Below are 15,415 nucleotides of genomic sequence, written 5' to 3'. Positions count from 1 at the left end.
GTTTTGCCCAGACAAACTTTGCCCGCGAGCGTTGCCTCTGTTTACTTCTGGGTGGGTTTATGACCCCAGTGTATCAAACAGCATCGTGACGGTACGGCCGCACGAGTTTGAATGGCAGAACGTTGTTCAGGTGGCAGTGCTGTTGGCTGAAGGGGGCGGTGAGCCGGGGGGGGGGGGGGCTCTGGCTGGAGTTTCCCCTCGTTTGGGCCGCTTACTGCCCCCCCTCCTATGGTGACAGTCAGGGTTGCGCGATTTCCGGAGATTTTTGTGATAATTCTTGTAAAGAGGATGTAGACAAGGGTTTTTTTAAATGACGTTAACTTGGGGTGTGTGTCTTTCATCTGGCCAAGCGTGTCGTGGAGTTGAGTTGTGATGCAGTGTCCTTCCTGGTGGGCCGTCACCCCAGGCTATTGCGCTCAAGACTGAAGCTTTTACAAGGAAGGAGCCAGGGTCTGGGGCGTCCAGTCAGCCCCAGCAGGTTTAGGTGTTTCTGCGTGATGCCTGATTGACGGCCTGTCTCTTTTCAAGTGTAAATCCACTTTAGGTTGTAAGTGTTTGACACATTTGCAGCATCCCCGCGGGGCACACAATGTAAAAAACACAAACTATGTATACATATAACTCCACGTTTATCCTTTGAATGAATAGATTGAAATGGAAAGAATTACATCCCACGTATTATAAACTGATACGGCGTTTGAGCACTCTCTCTTTTGCTGTTGTGGCAGACAGACCTCCTCTCCAGACGTCTCCGTGTATTTATCGTCGCTGCCACCCCCCACCCCCATCACCTAGCTTACTGTTGGGAGGCGGGTAAAATGTCTACTCCACTTTATGACTAGAAAATGGAGGCATAGAGGTTGTGAATTGCCAGAGGCCATGGTTGAGCAAAGGAACTGTCCAGCTGGGAAACAAACCCTACCTGTGGGTTCAGTTCACATGCATTTCCTAACGTTTAGTGGTAGACCTTAGGGAGGCACGCATGTGAGTGTGGCCCAAAGACCTCGAATGACACTTAGCTTTATGTGCTGTTTGCCTACCCTGACCGTTGGTGGCCATTTGCTTGCCACCAGTGTCCGTTTTACTGGCTCTGACAGGTACTTCGTGTGTGGCCTGTGTCATCACTCCCATTGAACAGACGAGAAGACTGCCCCTCAGGGAGTAACTGGGTTCCCAGAGTCACCCAGCCTGTAGACGGTGGGTCAGGCCTTCAAAGCACATCTGCGGGACTCCCCCACTTGAGCTGCTCCCACTCTAACTTGCTTCCTCCCTGAGTTGGCCGATGAAACAAAATCCGAGTGACTGCTTCTGCCACCTGAAATAATAATACTAGGTAAAATATTTATTGAACACTTGTGCTGTCTAGGTACTGTGCCAGGTGCTCTAATATCTAATAATAGCTTATCTCACTTAATAACCATATCACCATAATAACCAGGTGAGATGATACTGTTATCACCCCTTTTACTGTTAGTTTTAGAGATGTTATCTGACTGGCCCAGGGTCACATAGTGAATTAGAGGCAGAGCCCAAATTCACAGGTGCAAACCTACAGGTGCAAACCTACGTTGGTCAGACAAGAGTCCGTGCTCTTATGCTGGTCTTCTACTTGCTGGCTTCCTAGTCTTCTCCATTGCCCACTGGCAGGTGAGCGGTAGCAGAAAAGGTGATAGGGTGAAGGGAGGAAGCCCACCTCACAGACGTAAGACAGATGGTGAAACTGAGCCGGAAGCAGACAGCAATTTGGCCACTGCATTTGCCAGCTTCCACTTGGGTGGTTAAGGGCGCTCCTGAGAATGTTACCAGCGTCTCTGGGCCACATCTAAGCTTCACAGTGGAGTCCAAAGCTTGTGTGTGTGTGTTTTCAAGAGTGTGCATGGGTCTCAGGAAAATAAAATTAAAACCGATCTTGTTTATATCAGCCCTACTTCATTTTTATTATGTATTTTACAGTGTGCACTATACAGTGTTACAGTAGTACATGTATAATTTATATATAAATATACACATATTGGGGTTGTATACTGAAATTTTTGTTGAGGGTTTATAATCAAAAACCTTTGGTTAATTTGATATTTAACATTTTCTGAATGCATAAAATATGTAAGGCACTATGCTAACCGTTTGTTCCTGACTTGGAAGTCTAGTGAAGTTCAATGTAATTCCACATAATTCAGACGCAATGGTATTTCATATTAATAACCAATTATAAATTATTTTGAAATTGCAGTCGTGAGTGTGAAAGAGGATCTGGTGTCTCAATGGCCTTTATGTCTCCAATGTAGCACCAATCTTAAGTGTTAAGCTCAGTGACTGATACAGCTCTTTGGAAGTTAAAATGTTGTTGGACCTCTTCTGTTGTAAGCATATTCATTTAGAAGTCAGAGAGACTGAAATAATCAGTTCACGCAAATATGACAGTTGTCATAGTTGTATCTGTGCTGTTCCCCAACATTATAGTATTTTAAAATCTGTTGAAATTCCAAATACATTGATTCCTTATCACTTTTTACAAACTAGATTTGTCTTCATTTCATTCCACTGCAGCAGTTGGTACCTTATCTCAAAATGAGCAGTTCCAGAATTCTACCTAATTTAAAAAATATCTCTATCATCTTCCAGCTTGTCATTTCAGAATGGAATAGATTAGTATTTGTTCAGGGTTTAGATTAAAATAACAGCATGAGTTTTGAGCAAGAACTACATCTTCCTAACTAGACAAGCTATTTTTATCTAAGTGAGGTGTCATTATACCAGTGATTCTCAAACCCTGGCGTGAATCAAAATGCATGTATCGGGCTTGTTTTAACCCCACCTGTGGAGTCACTGATTCTGTGTCAGAGATCGGCCCAGGAATTTCAATTTCAGACAAATGACCAGATGCTGCTGCTGGCCTGCGGAGCCACGGTCCATACAGCTGCACCCCAAACCAGAGCGCCATGCTTCACACTGAACCCCCGTCAGCATCAGTCCATCTTACAGTAGCATTTCACCAAGTACATGACTGGCTCTTGTTTTTAGCCAGTTTTCTTATTTTTAGGTGATGTCATAATTAAGATTGCATTTTCAATTATAGTGTTATTTCTACTTTTTTTCTAGCAGTCCTACATTTCTACATTTCTTGAGGGATCAGAGTTTCTTTTAATACAAGTCATTCACATTGAAGAAAAATGAATAGGCAAGCGCTCGCGCGTGCGCACGCACACACACACAGTTAAAATTGTCTAATCCCAGTGTGGCCATTATCAGGCTTCTTCTCAGGCTTCTCTTTTTTTGTTTTTTTTGTTGAGAGCCCACTGACCCATGTGGGAATCGAATCCGCAGCCTTCGGAGTTAGGAGCACGGAGCTCTAACCGCCTGCGCCACCGGGCCGGACCCTCAGGCTTCTTTCTTGCTCATTCTCTTGCTCTCTCTTTCTCTCTATAATGGGATGCCGTGTTCAATCTTAGTGAGCTGAGCTGAGCTGCCTCCAGGATGGCTCAGTTGGTTGGAGCCCGTCCTCTCAACCACAGCATTGCCGGTTTCAACTCCCTCAAGGGATGGTGGGCTGCGCCCCCTGCAACTAGCAATGGCAACTGGACCTGGAGCTGAGCTGCGCCCTCCAGAACTAGGACTGAAAGGTCAACCTGAAGCTGAACCGCACCCTCGACAACTAAGATTGAAAGGACAACAACTTGACTTGGAAAAAAGGCCTGGAAGTACACACTGTTCCCCAATAAAGTCCTGTTCCCCTTCCCCAATTAAGAAAAAAAAAAAGTCCCCAAGAAAATCTGTGAAGCCAATTAGAAATTTCCTTCAGGGTCAATGCTTGGAATGATTGTGCCTCTTCTGAGCCACTGTTTTGATTTTGTCTAAGGTACACTGTGAACTATATGGATAATGTTTCCCTCTTTGCCCTGGCCACTGGGGAGTTCAGAGTCTGATTTGTATTCAGTCTTCTGACTTGTGCTTTCTCTATTAACCTCACCTCTGGCTTATAACATTGTTTTTAATGGCTAGGTATTTTACCCTTTGTCTTACATTTTACCATAAAACATAATACGTTTCATCCTTGTTTTAAACATTACTGTGATTATATTCTTATAGTCAAATCTTTGTCCCTATACTTATTTCCTTTTATTTTGTAGACAGTTGCATCCCTCTGAGCCCCACTCTCTCACGTGTACTTACTCTTTTTTGTTGTTTAATTTTTTTTAACTTTTATTTATTTAAGTGTGTTTTTCCAGGACCCCTCAGCTCCAAGTTGTTTCAATCTAGTTGTGGAGGGCGCCGCTCACAGAGGCCCATGTGGGGATCGAACCGGCAACCTCGTTGTTAAGAGCACTGCGCTCTAACCAACTGAGCTAACCGGCCGCCCCTGAGTTTTTTTCTTGTGGTAAATACACATAACAAAATTTACCATCTTAACCATTTTTAAGTATATGGTTCAGTGACGTTCAGTACATTTCCTAACGTCCAGCCATCACCACCAGCCATCTTCATATCTCTTTTCATCTTGCAAAACTGAAACTGTCCCCATTAACCAACTCCCATTCCCTCTTCCCCCAGCCCCTGGCAACCACCATTTCTACTTCGCATCTCTCTGAGTTTGACTACGAGTTTTTCATATGAGGGGAATCATACAGCGTTTGTCTTGTGGTGACTGGCTTATCTCATGTATCGTAACATCCTCGTGGTTCGTCCATGTTGTTGCGTGTGTCAGAATTTCCTTCCTTTTTAAGGTTGAATAACATTCCATGGTATGTATATACCACGTTTTGTTTATCCATTCATCTGTTGATGGACGTTTGGGTTGTTTCCACCTTTTGGCCATTGTGAATAATGCTGCTGTGAACATGGATGTACAAGTATTTGTTCTCGTCCCTCTTTTCAATTCTTTTGGGTATATACTGATGTAGAATTGCTGTATCTCATGGTAATTCTATATTTAATTTTTTGAGGAACTGCCATACTCTTTCCCACAGCGGCTGTACCATTTTACATTTCACCAGCAGGGCACAAGGATTCTAATTTCTCCACATCCTTACCAACACTTGTTATTTTCCATTTTGCCTTTTAAAAAACATTTGTTTAATAAAGCCATCCTAAGTGGTTGTGAAGTGGTATTTCCCTATATTTTGATTTGTATTTCCCTGATGATTAGTGATGTTGGGCATCTTTTCATGTGCTAAGTGGCCATTTGTGTATCTTCTGTAGAGAAATGTCTTTTCAAGTCCTTTGTCCATTTTTGAATCAGGTTGTGTTTTTGTTGCCAAGTTCTAGGAGTTTTAAATATATTCTGGCTATTAATACCTTATTAAATATATGGCTTGCAAATATTTTCTCCCATTCTGTGGGTTGTCTTTTCACTCTGTTGGTAGTTCCCTTTGATGTACAAAAACTACTAATTTTTATGAAGTCCAATTTGTGTATTTTTTGTTGTTGTTGCCTGTGCTTTTGGTGTCATATCCAAGAAATCCTTGCCAAATCCAGTATCAGGAAGCTTTTCCCCTATGTTTTCTTTTTAAGAGTTTTACAGTTTTAGCTCTTCGTTCAGGTCTTTGATCCATTTTGAGTTAATTTCTGTATATGACATAAGGGAAGAGTCCAGTCTAACTCTTTGCATGTGGCTGTCTAGTTTTCCCAGCACCATTTGTTGAAAAGACTGTCCCAAGGAGAAGGGCCCCAGATGAACTCCATCTCTTGGCTCTCTTCTTTGCCACTCTTTCCCTCACAAACAGCCCTTTTGCACATTTTGTGTTTGGAATAGAACCATCTTTCCACGGCATTTCTATTAAAAGCTTTTGAGATGGTAATAAAATAGAGACTCATCACACCTCCACTTTTGGGTAAAGCATCAGGAACCCTAGTGCTCCCCAGGAGACCACACTTCTGTCAGGAAACCAGGCAAGGGGCCTTCATCCTGTGTGGACACACCTGGATGTGCCCGTGTGTGCCTGGGAGCAGGAGGCTGGTGCCTGCACCTGCTGGGACTGAGGCTAAGGGCACCCTTCCCCGGGGCCAAAGGTCTTATCTTGTGAAATGACAGGGATTGCCTATTGGGCTCCTGGGTTGTTTCTAGCTGTAAAACAGATTCTTTGCACACATCATAGCAGTGGTCAGTTCAATCCCTTTGTTAGTCAGGAGGGAATAAGAGTGTAGGTAGCTGACGTTGTGGAAGGAACCTTTGACGTACTAGACGTTCATTGAGAAAGAAGGCCGCCTCTCAACATGGTTATTTGTGATGGCCACCACCACCAGTGAACGTAAATTGCTCTTCCTTCTGTCTGGGCGTTGCTGTGCCATCCCAGTGATTATTCTGATCATTCTCTTGTGTGTCCTCAGGCTTCAGATTCTATGAAGTCAGCTTTCATTCATTAACTGAAATTCCTTTCTTTTTTCAGTACTGTTAACTTGGTCTGCTAAAAATTCTTCCAGCTTATTTGGCTAATTTTGATGCTTAGAGAAGCAGAATTTCCTGTCCTTATCATTGGTCCATTCTGTAAAACAACATTCAGAAAGATCTTCTTTCTTCCCAAGATGAATTGTTTGTCCCAGTGGACTAGTTTAGCACAGTGAACGGACCTGCAGTGACTTTCCACTCGGCCCCAGGCAAGGTGCTAGGTGCTCTAAGGAACACAAAGGTGATTCAGCTGTGACCTTCTCCCGAAAGGGACCAGTTGGTCAGGGGAAGCCGAGGGAGTCAGAGTAAACACAGGGCAGGCTGGAAATACACAGTTACAGAGCTGGAAGGGAGGGCTGCTGCTTCCACAGGCAAGCTTTGTTCACTATTTTTTCCTTTTAGCTTTTCAGTGCAGTAATACATTCACATGGCACAAAATGCGAAAAGGGACAACAGAGTGGGCAAGGAAAGTTTCCCTTCCGTCTTAGCCCTGGCCCCAGATCCCCTCCCCAGAGGCAGCCAGTGTTACAGTGATTGAGTGTCCGTGCAGGGGTGTTCTGTGCATACTACAGACAAAAACACAGAGAGCTCTTTTACATGAAGGTAGCACACTATATCCTTTGCTTTTTGTCTCTGTTTATAATAGTTCGTTATCAATACGTAAGAGCTTTCTCACTGTCTTTTACAATATTCCATTGTCAGGATGTACCTTAATGCATTGAGCCAGAGTTCTACTGATGGACACGTCAGATGTTTTTAAACTCTTCCAGTGCAGACAACACTGAGTACCGTTCTGCATGCGCCAGTCCCTCCTGGCCAAGTGCATCTATCTGGTGGTCACTTACTAGACCCAGGAGTGCGAGGTTGGTGAGTACATGCTTCTGCCGTGTGGATCGTTCTCACCAGGTACACCTGCCTAGAGGGTGTGCCCACTACCGCTCCGGGCGTGTATGCAGCGCCTGCTCATCCTCACCCTCACCTGTACCACTGTACCACACAGCTTCATCTTTGCTGACTCGATAGGTGAAAGAATAGTTTCTCCCTCTGTTTTTGTCCAAAACTTAGTTCAACCTACAGGACAGTTAAAAGAGTAATAGAATGAGCACTCATATTATAGCAGGGGTTTTAATTTGTGTCTCTCCTGGTGCTATAGGTTGAAGGACCATTTCCATTTTCTTTTCTGTGAGAAAGCTGTTTGTACCCTTTGCCCATTTTTCTGTTGGGTTTTGTTTTTTTTTAAATTGATTTTGTAGAAATGGTTTATATACGAAGGAACTCGGCACTTTGTCAGAGATAGGAATTGCAGTTATATTTTTTCAGATCATTATCTTTTTATTTAGGATGGTTTTTTCATGGAAAAAATTTGGTTTTTAATTAGGTCATATCGATTGGCCTTTTAAGGCTTCTGGGTTTCCTGTGATGCCTAGAAGATCTTCCCTAGTAGAAGAGTATGACAAATTATCCTCTGGTTTCTTAAAGTACTTTTTATCTGTTGTTTTTTACCTTCAAATCTTTTACCCATTTGATTCATTGTGTTGTGTGGTTGAGGTGTGGATTTAACTAAATATTTTCCCAAATGGCACCCATTTCTTGTAACACTTTTTACTGAACAATTCATCTTTCTCCCACTTGTTTAAATATCCTTTGTCATTTGCCACATATCATGTACATTTGGGTCTCTTCTTGGACTTCCTAGTCTGTATAGTAATCTGTGTATTTATGTGTTAGTACTGCATTGTTTTAACTGCTCTAGCTTTATAGCAGGTTTTGATATTTGGTAAAGTAAATTCTCATTCATCATCTTTCATCTTCAGAATTTTCCTGGCGATTTTTGTTTTTCTACACATTAAAAAAAAATCCTGGTCCTGTTTGTCTTTATTGGGACTATGTTACATTTTTAGGTCATGGTAGGAAGAGTGACATTTTGGGAATGAGTCTTCCCACGAAGGAGATCGCATGCCTTTCTCTCTGTTGAGTCTTCTTTTATGTCCCTCAGTTTGTGAGATTTCTTGGCATTTCTTGTTAAGTTTATTCTCAGGTCTTTTTTTGTTTGTTTTTAGTGTGTTGAAGCATGATCTGTTCTTGTTGATGATATATGTGAAGGCATTGATTTCTATATATTAATTTTCACTACCATGCCTGATATTCCCCCCTTCCACCTCCCCCACTTTCTTCCAACTCCTCTCCCCCCCCCACTCTGGTTCAAGCCGTTGTTTCTCAGTCTAGTTGTGTAGGACACAGCTTCCTGGCCCACGCTGGTATTATGAGCCTTGCGCTCCCCCCCGCCTGAGGCAGTCAGTCGCCAGTCGTCAGCTGGCCGCTCACAGCAGCTCATGACAGCTCTCGTGCTGGCCACCGGCCGCTCCTGGCGGCACACAGTAGCCCACGGCAGCTCATGCCAACCTCTGGCTGCTCCCGGCAGCCCAGCTCCAGTGAGAGCCGTTGTTCACAATCTTAGCTGTAGAGGGCGCAGCTCACTGGCCCATGTGGGAATCGAACTGGTGACCTTGGCATTAGGAGCACAGTGCTCCAACCACCTGAGCCACCTAGCCCGCCCCATACCTGATTCTTGTATCAAATGTGAAAGGTTTTCAGTTGATTCTCTTGGATTCTCTAGGTATATAATATCTGCAAATAATGATAATTTTGTGTGTCCTTTTCTATTTGTATACCTATGTTTTCTTTCTATTACCAAATTGTAATAGCTACTACCTCCACAAAAGTAGTAAATGGTCGTGGTTAAGTGCATAGCCTTGTTTGGCCTTTGACTTTAGTGGGAATTCTTCTACTATGTTCCCATTGGGCTTGATTTTAGCTTTGGAGTTGAGAAGGATGTAAATTCGTACTTGACGTCTGTATCTTATATACATACATTCATACATATACACACAGAGTCATGCATTGCTTAACAATGGGAATACATGCGGAGAAATGTGTTGTTAGGCGATTTCGTCACTGTGCAAACATCATCGTGTGCTTGCACAACCCTAGATGGTACAGCCTACTACACTCCTGGGCTATATGGTATAGCCTGTTGTCCCAGAGCTACAAACCTGTACAGCAGGTTACTGTACTGAATACTGTAGTTAATTAACAGTGTCAAGTATTTCTGTATCTACACATATATAAACATAGAGAAGGCACAGTAAAAATATGCTATAAAAGATAGGAAATGGCACACTTGTATAGGGACCATGAGTGGAGCTTGCAGGACTGGAAGTTGCCCTGAGTGAGTCAGTGAGTGAGGGTGAGCCAATGTGAAGGCCTGGACGTGACTGGACACTACTGTGGACGGTAAACACTGTCCCGCCAGCCCTCCCCTGCTTCCTTCCCACAGGGTCAGAAATGGGACATCGGAGCTGCCAGGGCTGCTCCGTGAACAGGGATGTGGGCTGGATGGAGTGGAAATACTGAGGAGAAACTGGCTGGCTAAGGCCTCGCTCCCCGGAACAGTGACTGGCAGGAGGGAGTGAAAGGTGGCCTAAGCATCAGTAGGAATGAGAAGTCAAGGTGGAGAGATGGAGGAACAGCTGGGATTGCCATGGCGACGTGGTTTTGGCTGTAGCTTGTTGCAGCAGCGGTCAGATTAAGGAACCTTGTGGTATTCAGAAAAAAGAGGCTGGTGAGCACGGAGAGGGTGAGGAAGTGAGGGCTCAGTATTTGACCTTGGAAATTTGTTTTTGGTTCCATCAACCCTGTCTGCCACAAAGGGCTCTCTCTGGCGTTGAATCGGAAGAAATAAAACTTCTCTGTGCTTTACATCCCTATAACCTGAAAACATTTCCAAGGTACAGAGACATGCTGGCTCCAGCCTACCACAGAAAGCTTTTACTAAAGTGGCAGTGGCACTTAATGTTGTTAAGGTCGCTCCTGTGGACCTGTGTCCTTGTACAGGGTCTTAGGTCCTCAACAAAGAAGTTACAGCAGTGTGCTCTGCAAAGTAGATCTGGGGGAGAGGCTCCTCGGTGCTGAAACAGGTCAGTGGCTGACTGATACGTAATCTGTGCCCTCAAAACTGAGCTGCTGTGAGTGAGAGGGCTTCTGCGGCCAAGCCTGGCTACTCTCCCGTCAGAGAAAGGAAAATTCCTCCCGAACCACATACCCTTCCATGTCTTACGGGAAACTCAGCTCCAGTGTATTGTGGGGTCACCATTGTGTATGCGGCACATGACTGTCACATAAACCAGTGTCTATACATTTGCCAAGCATCTGTCTATTAGTTTATTAAAACTCTTTACTTTTTCAGCTTTATTGAAGTATAATTGACAAATAAAGTTGTATATATTTAAAATGATGATTTGGCATATGTATACTTTGTAAAATGATTACCACAGTCAGGTTAACTGTGTTTTATCTGGGAGAATCTTTATCTCTTCTTGGTTTCTAAAGGATAACTTTGCTGGGGAAAGTATTCTTGCTTGGCAACTTTTCTTGCAGCACTTTGAATATATCATCCCACTTTAGGCTGAAGTGTAAGGTTTATGCTGAGAAATCCGCTGATAGCCTTGTATGTTGGGGGGGTGTGTGGTTTCTGTTGCTGCTTTTGAGATTCTCTGTGTTTGATTTTAGATGGTTTTATGATAGTATGTCTTGGAGAAAATATTTTGGGGGACCTATGAGCTTTATGAATTTAGATGTCCAAATCTCTCCCCATATTTGGGAAGGTCTCAGGCATTATTTCTTTAAATAAGGTTTATGCCATCTTTCCCCTTTCTTCTTCTGGGTCTCCAACAATGCTTAAATTGTTTCTCTTGAGGGTATTCCATCATTCATAAGCTTTCTTCCATCATAGGCTTTCTTTATTCTTTTTCATTATTTTCTCTTTGTTTTCCTCTTACTGGATCATTTCAAATGACCTGTTTTTTACTTTACATATTCTTGTGCTGCTTGATCAAATCTGCCATCTCTGTTGCATTTTTCATTTCATTCATTGTATTCTTCACCTCTAGAAATTTAGTTCTTTTTATGATCTCTTTTAAAACTTCTAGTTTTGTTTGTGTATTATATTCCCTATTTCACTGAATTGTCTTTCTGTAAGCCTCTTTAAAAACAACTATTTTGAATTCTTTATTGGGCAGTTTGCAGATCTCTATTTATTTGAGGTTGGTAACTGGAAAATTATTGTGTTCCTTTGGTGGTGTCATGTTTCATTGAACTTCTCATTTCCTTGAAGTCTTATGTTACTGTCTTTGCATTTGAAGAAGCAGTCATCTCCTCCAGTCTTAACTGACTGGCTTCAGGAGAAAAATAGATTCTGTCAGCCCGCTAGGGATTCTGAGGCTTTCTCAGCAAATGGCAATTGTATTATCAGATTCTCCAAATGCTTTTTAAATATTATCAAATTTTAGAATCAACCTATAGAAAATGCATGGTAGACTTCTATAACTATTGAAAAATAAATATAAACCTTGACAACATATGAAGAGATAAGTATCACAATAACTAAAATTTAAAATAATAAAGTCATTACTCATAAAAAATTTAAAAGTACGGAAAATTGACTTAAAATATCTCTGCACGTCATCATACCACACGAAGACCAGCAGCCACTACTAATATTTCCTACCATTCTCTTGTGCATTTTTTGCCTGTAGCCTTTATTTTATTTTGTCAGATTGTAAAAATGATACGTGTCCTGTGTAGTAAACTTACCAAACACAGCAAGGCACTACATACTTCTCACGATGGAATGATTATATGATTGACAGAAAGATGCCAGCAGCCATAGTACGAAAGTTTGTTTAATGACAAAGAATCAGGAATTTATGAAGATTTTTACATTAAAACTAAGGGTTCTGATTCTGGATAAGTAAGCACACTCTAACCTTTCACTCTGAATACAGCTACACTCACTAGGCAGCCTACATGGATCAGCTGTCTGAGTACTACCTGAAGGACAGGTGCTAGCAGGTGGATGGGGAAGGAAACTGGTTTTGTTCTTCTCTCCATAGCATACCTTCCAGTCTAGGCTCAAAGGTAGCCCCAAACCTGGAAGCGGGCACTGGGTCAAACAGGAAGAGGTCCAAGGGGAGCCCTCTCCTTCTAGTCTGAGGAGCAGGAAAGGGAATCCTGTGGGTCTAGGGGTGGGGATGGAGAAAGAGTCTCTTGGTTTTTGTTTGTGTTTTTTTTCCCATTTTCTCCTGCCCTGACCCCCATGAAGTTGTGTATTGGTGGAGGCAGCAATGACATTGGCAGCCAGATGGGAAACACATCCTTTTGTTGATGGGGATTATGGTCCCACGAGCATGGAGAGATTCACTGATTTTGTTCTCTCCATCCTCTCACCACTTTATCCTGGAGACGGTCGCAACTGTGGGAAGTGCTCAGAGGAGCAGGGAAACTAAAGTGCTTCCTTTCTAACCAGAAGACGGAGAAAGGGGCCCGTGGGAGCTGCAAAGCGCCAGAAACATTGCAGGCAGAAGGAACTCAACAGAGTGATCCCATCATGTTGTGTATGAATTCCTGGGTTCTCCTTCGAAACAGCATGCGTGCATCTGACCCTAAGGGCACACGAAAGGCTCTGAGGACTGAACTGTGGAGTAGACTACTGCCAGGTCCTACACTGGCCACTGCGGGGCACACATACATGGGACAGATCAAACTAGTTCTGCGAGGGCTTGGAAAACTGAACTGACATTGAAACCACAGCTCGCAGAAGGAGGATAGGAACTTATGGATTGGACCTAATCAGGTTGATTGCTGCTACAACAAACACAAATTCAACATTTTCCATTGGATTTAAACAAGATTCAGAGTAACATTGCATAATATCCAAAAAGTCAAAATAACTCGACATATGAAGAAACAGGAACATCTCACCATCTCTTAAGGAGGAAAGGACAGTCAACAGATGGCAATCATGACATGACATAGGTGTTGGAATTATCAAAAAATTTAAAGCTAAAAGTATAATTAAAATATTAATCAAAACCTTGCTCTAAGAAGTGAGGGTGAACAGCCTTGAAACAAATGGGAAATTAAACATTTAAATTTAAAATTGGAAATCTTATAACTAAAACTAAAGAAAAAATTCATGGAATGGACTTAGTAACAGAATGGAGATAACAGAAGAGTTAACTTGAAGACAGAATAATAAAAATTATCCAGTCTGACCAGGGATTAAAATTAACTGAAGAAAAATGAACAGTGCTTCAGGTGCCCATGGGACAATAACAAAAGGTTTATCTTTCATGTTTTCGAAGTCCCAGAAGGAGAAGAGATGCAGTGGTGCAGAAAAATGTATGAAGAAGTTATGGAAAGGAGAAAATAAGACATGATCCTGTTTGGAAACGACATGTCTACAAGAAAAACACTAGGTAAAACAATTCTGAAGAAGAATAAAATGGGAGCAATCACTCTACCATTTCAAGATTTATTTTATAGCTATAATAATCACAAGTGTGTGGTATTTGTGGAGGGATAGACGCATAGGTCACTGGAACAGAATAGGAAACCCAGAAATACAGCCAACTGCTTTTTGATTGGATGTGTCACCCCCAAATTCATATGTTGAAATCCTACCCCCCAATGGATTATATTAGGAAGTAGGGGACCTCATTAATAGGATTACGACCCTTATAAAAGCAACCCCAGGGAGCTCTCGTTCTTCTTTCTGCCATGTGAGGACACAGAAGATGGCATCTATGAACCAGGAGGTAGGCCCCACCAGAAACCAAATCTGCCGGTGCTTTGACCTTGGACTTGGCAGTCTGTGGAACTCTGAGAAATAAATGTTTGTTGTTTAAGCCACTCAGGGTATGGCATTTTTGTTGTAACAGCCCAAACGGACTAAGACAGGTGCCAAAGCAATTCAGTATTTCAACAGTTGGTGCTAGAACAATTGACTACCCATAGGAAAAAAATAAAAAGGAACCCAGACCTAACCTCACATCTTATACAAAAAGTAACTCAATGGATCTTAGATTTAAATGTAAAACTATAAAAAATTTTAGGAGAGGGAGCATTTTATTAATCCATTGAGATTTTGCTCCCTGGCAGTTGTTGTCAGTTTGGCTCAAATAAACTCATTAAAATTTTTAAAAATTAGGAGGAAAAATCAGAGAAAATTTTCAGAAATAAGGCTTGGTGAAGAATTCTTATACATGTTACCTAAAGTGTGATCCATCTGGGGGAAAAATGGATAAATTAGACATCATCAAAATTAGAAACTTTCACTCTGTCAAAGAGTCTGTGAAAAGAAGAAAAAAAAAGAAGCTACGGACCGGGAGAAAATATTTGCAAACAACATAACTAACAAAGACTTATATCACGAATATGTAAAGGAATGTCAACAACTCCTAAATATTCAATGGATCAAAGAAGAAAGCACAAGAGAAATTAGAAAATACTTTAAGATGAATGAAAACAGAAATCACGACATTGGAAACTTATGGGATGCAGCTAAAGTAGTGTTTGGAGGGAAAATTATAGTCGTAATGCCAATATTAAGAAAGAAGAACTATCTCAAATCAGTAACCTTAACTACCTTAAGAAACTAGAAAAAGAAATGCAAAATAAACCCATGGCAAACAGAAGGGAGAAAATAATAAAGACTAAATTGGAAACAAATGAATGGAGACTAATAGAACAATAAAGCAAATAAAACCAAAAGTTGGTTGTTTTTTTAAAGGGGGAGATTGTCAGGATTTTCATCACATGATCCTGGAAAGCTGTGCGACAGGGGCCTGCAGTCTCTACGGTTTTTTGCATCTCTTTTCCTAGTCTGTCCGTCTCCCTTGGCCCTTTGGCGCATTTATTTTCCTTGGTTAATTCTTAATGTGTGTGAGTTGGTTAAACAGAATTTTAAATGTTAAGAGTTTGGTGAGTATAGGCACAAAATAAATAGACTATCATCTATTTTTTTTTAATCATATCTCATGTTAATATATTGTGTATGTGGATTTTTCTACAATTATCACAAGTATTATGTCATTTGGGGTGGGTTCAAAACCATTGGCACCTTCAGCCAGCTTATGAGAGAGTGGGATGAGCCTGTCCCCCATACTCATTGTGTTCCTTAGTGCCCTTTGTTTC

At 41.9% G+C, this 15,415-nt stretch overlaps 1 protein-coding gene across 1 annotated transcript in view; it reads left to right on the top strand.

Annotated features, from left to right (window-relative positions):
* SCAP (SREBF chaperone) overlaps nt 1-15,415 on the top strand; it is a 46,122-nt gene that overhangs the window by 559 nt on the left and 30,148 nt on the right. The gene's annotated exons all lie outside the window — the stretch shown is intronic.

Source organism: Rhinolophus hipposideros (assembly GCF_964194185.1).
Source record: "Rhinolophus hipposideros genome assembly, chromosome: 14".
In the NCBI taxonomy this organism is placed as follows: Eukaryota; Metazoa; Chordata; class Mammalia; order Chiroptera; family Rhinolophidae; genus Rhinolophus; species Rhinolophus hipposideros.
The sequence above is the reverse complement of the archived record's forward strand: the minus strand, read 5'-3'. Positions and strand labels throughout refer to the sequence as shown.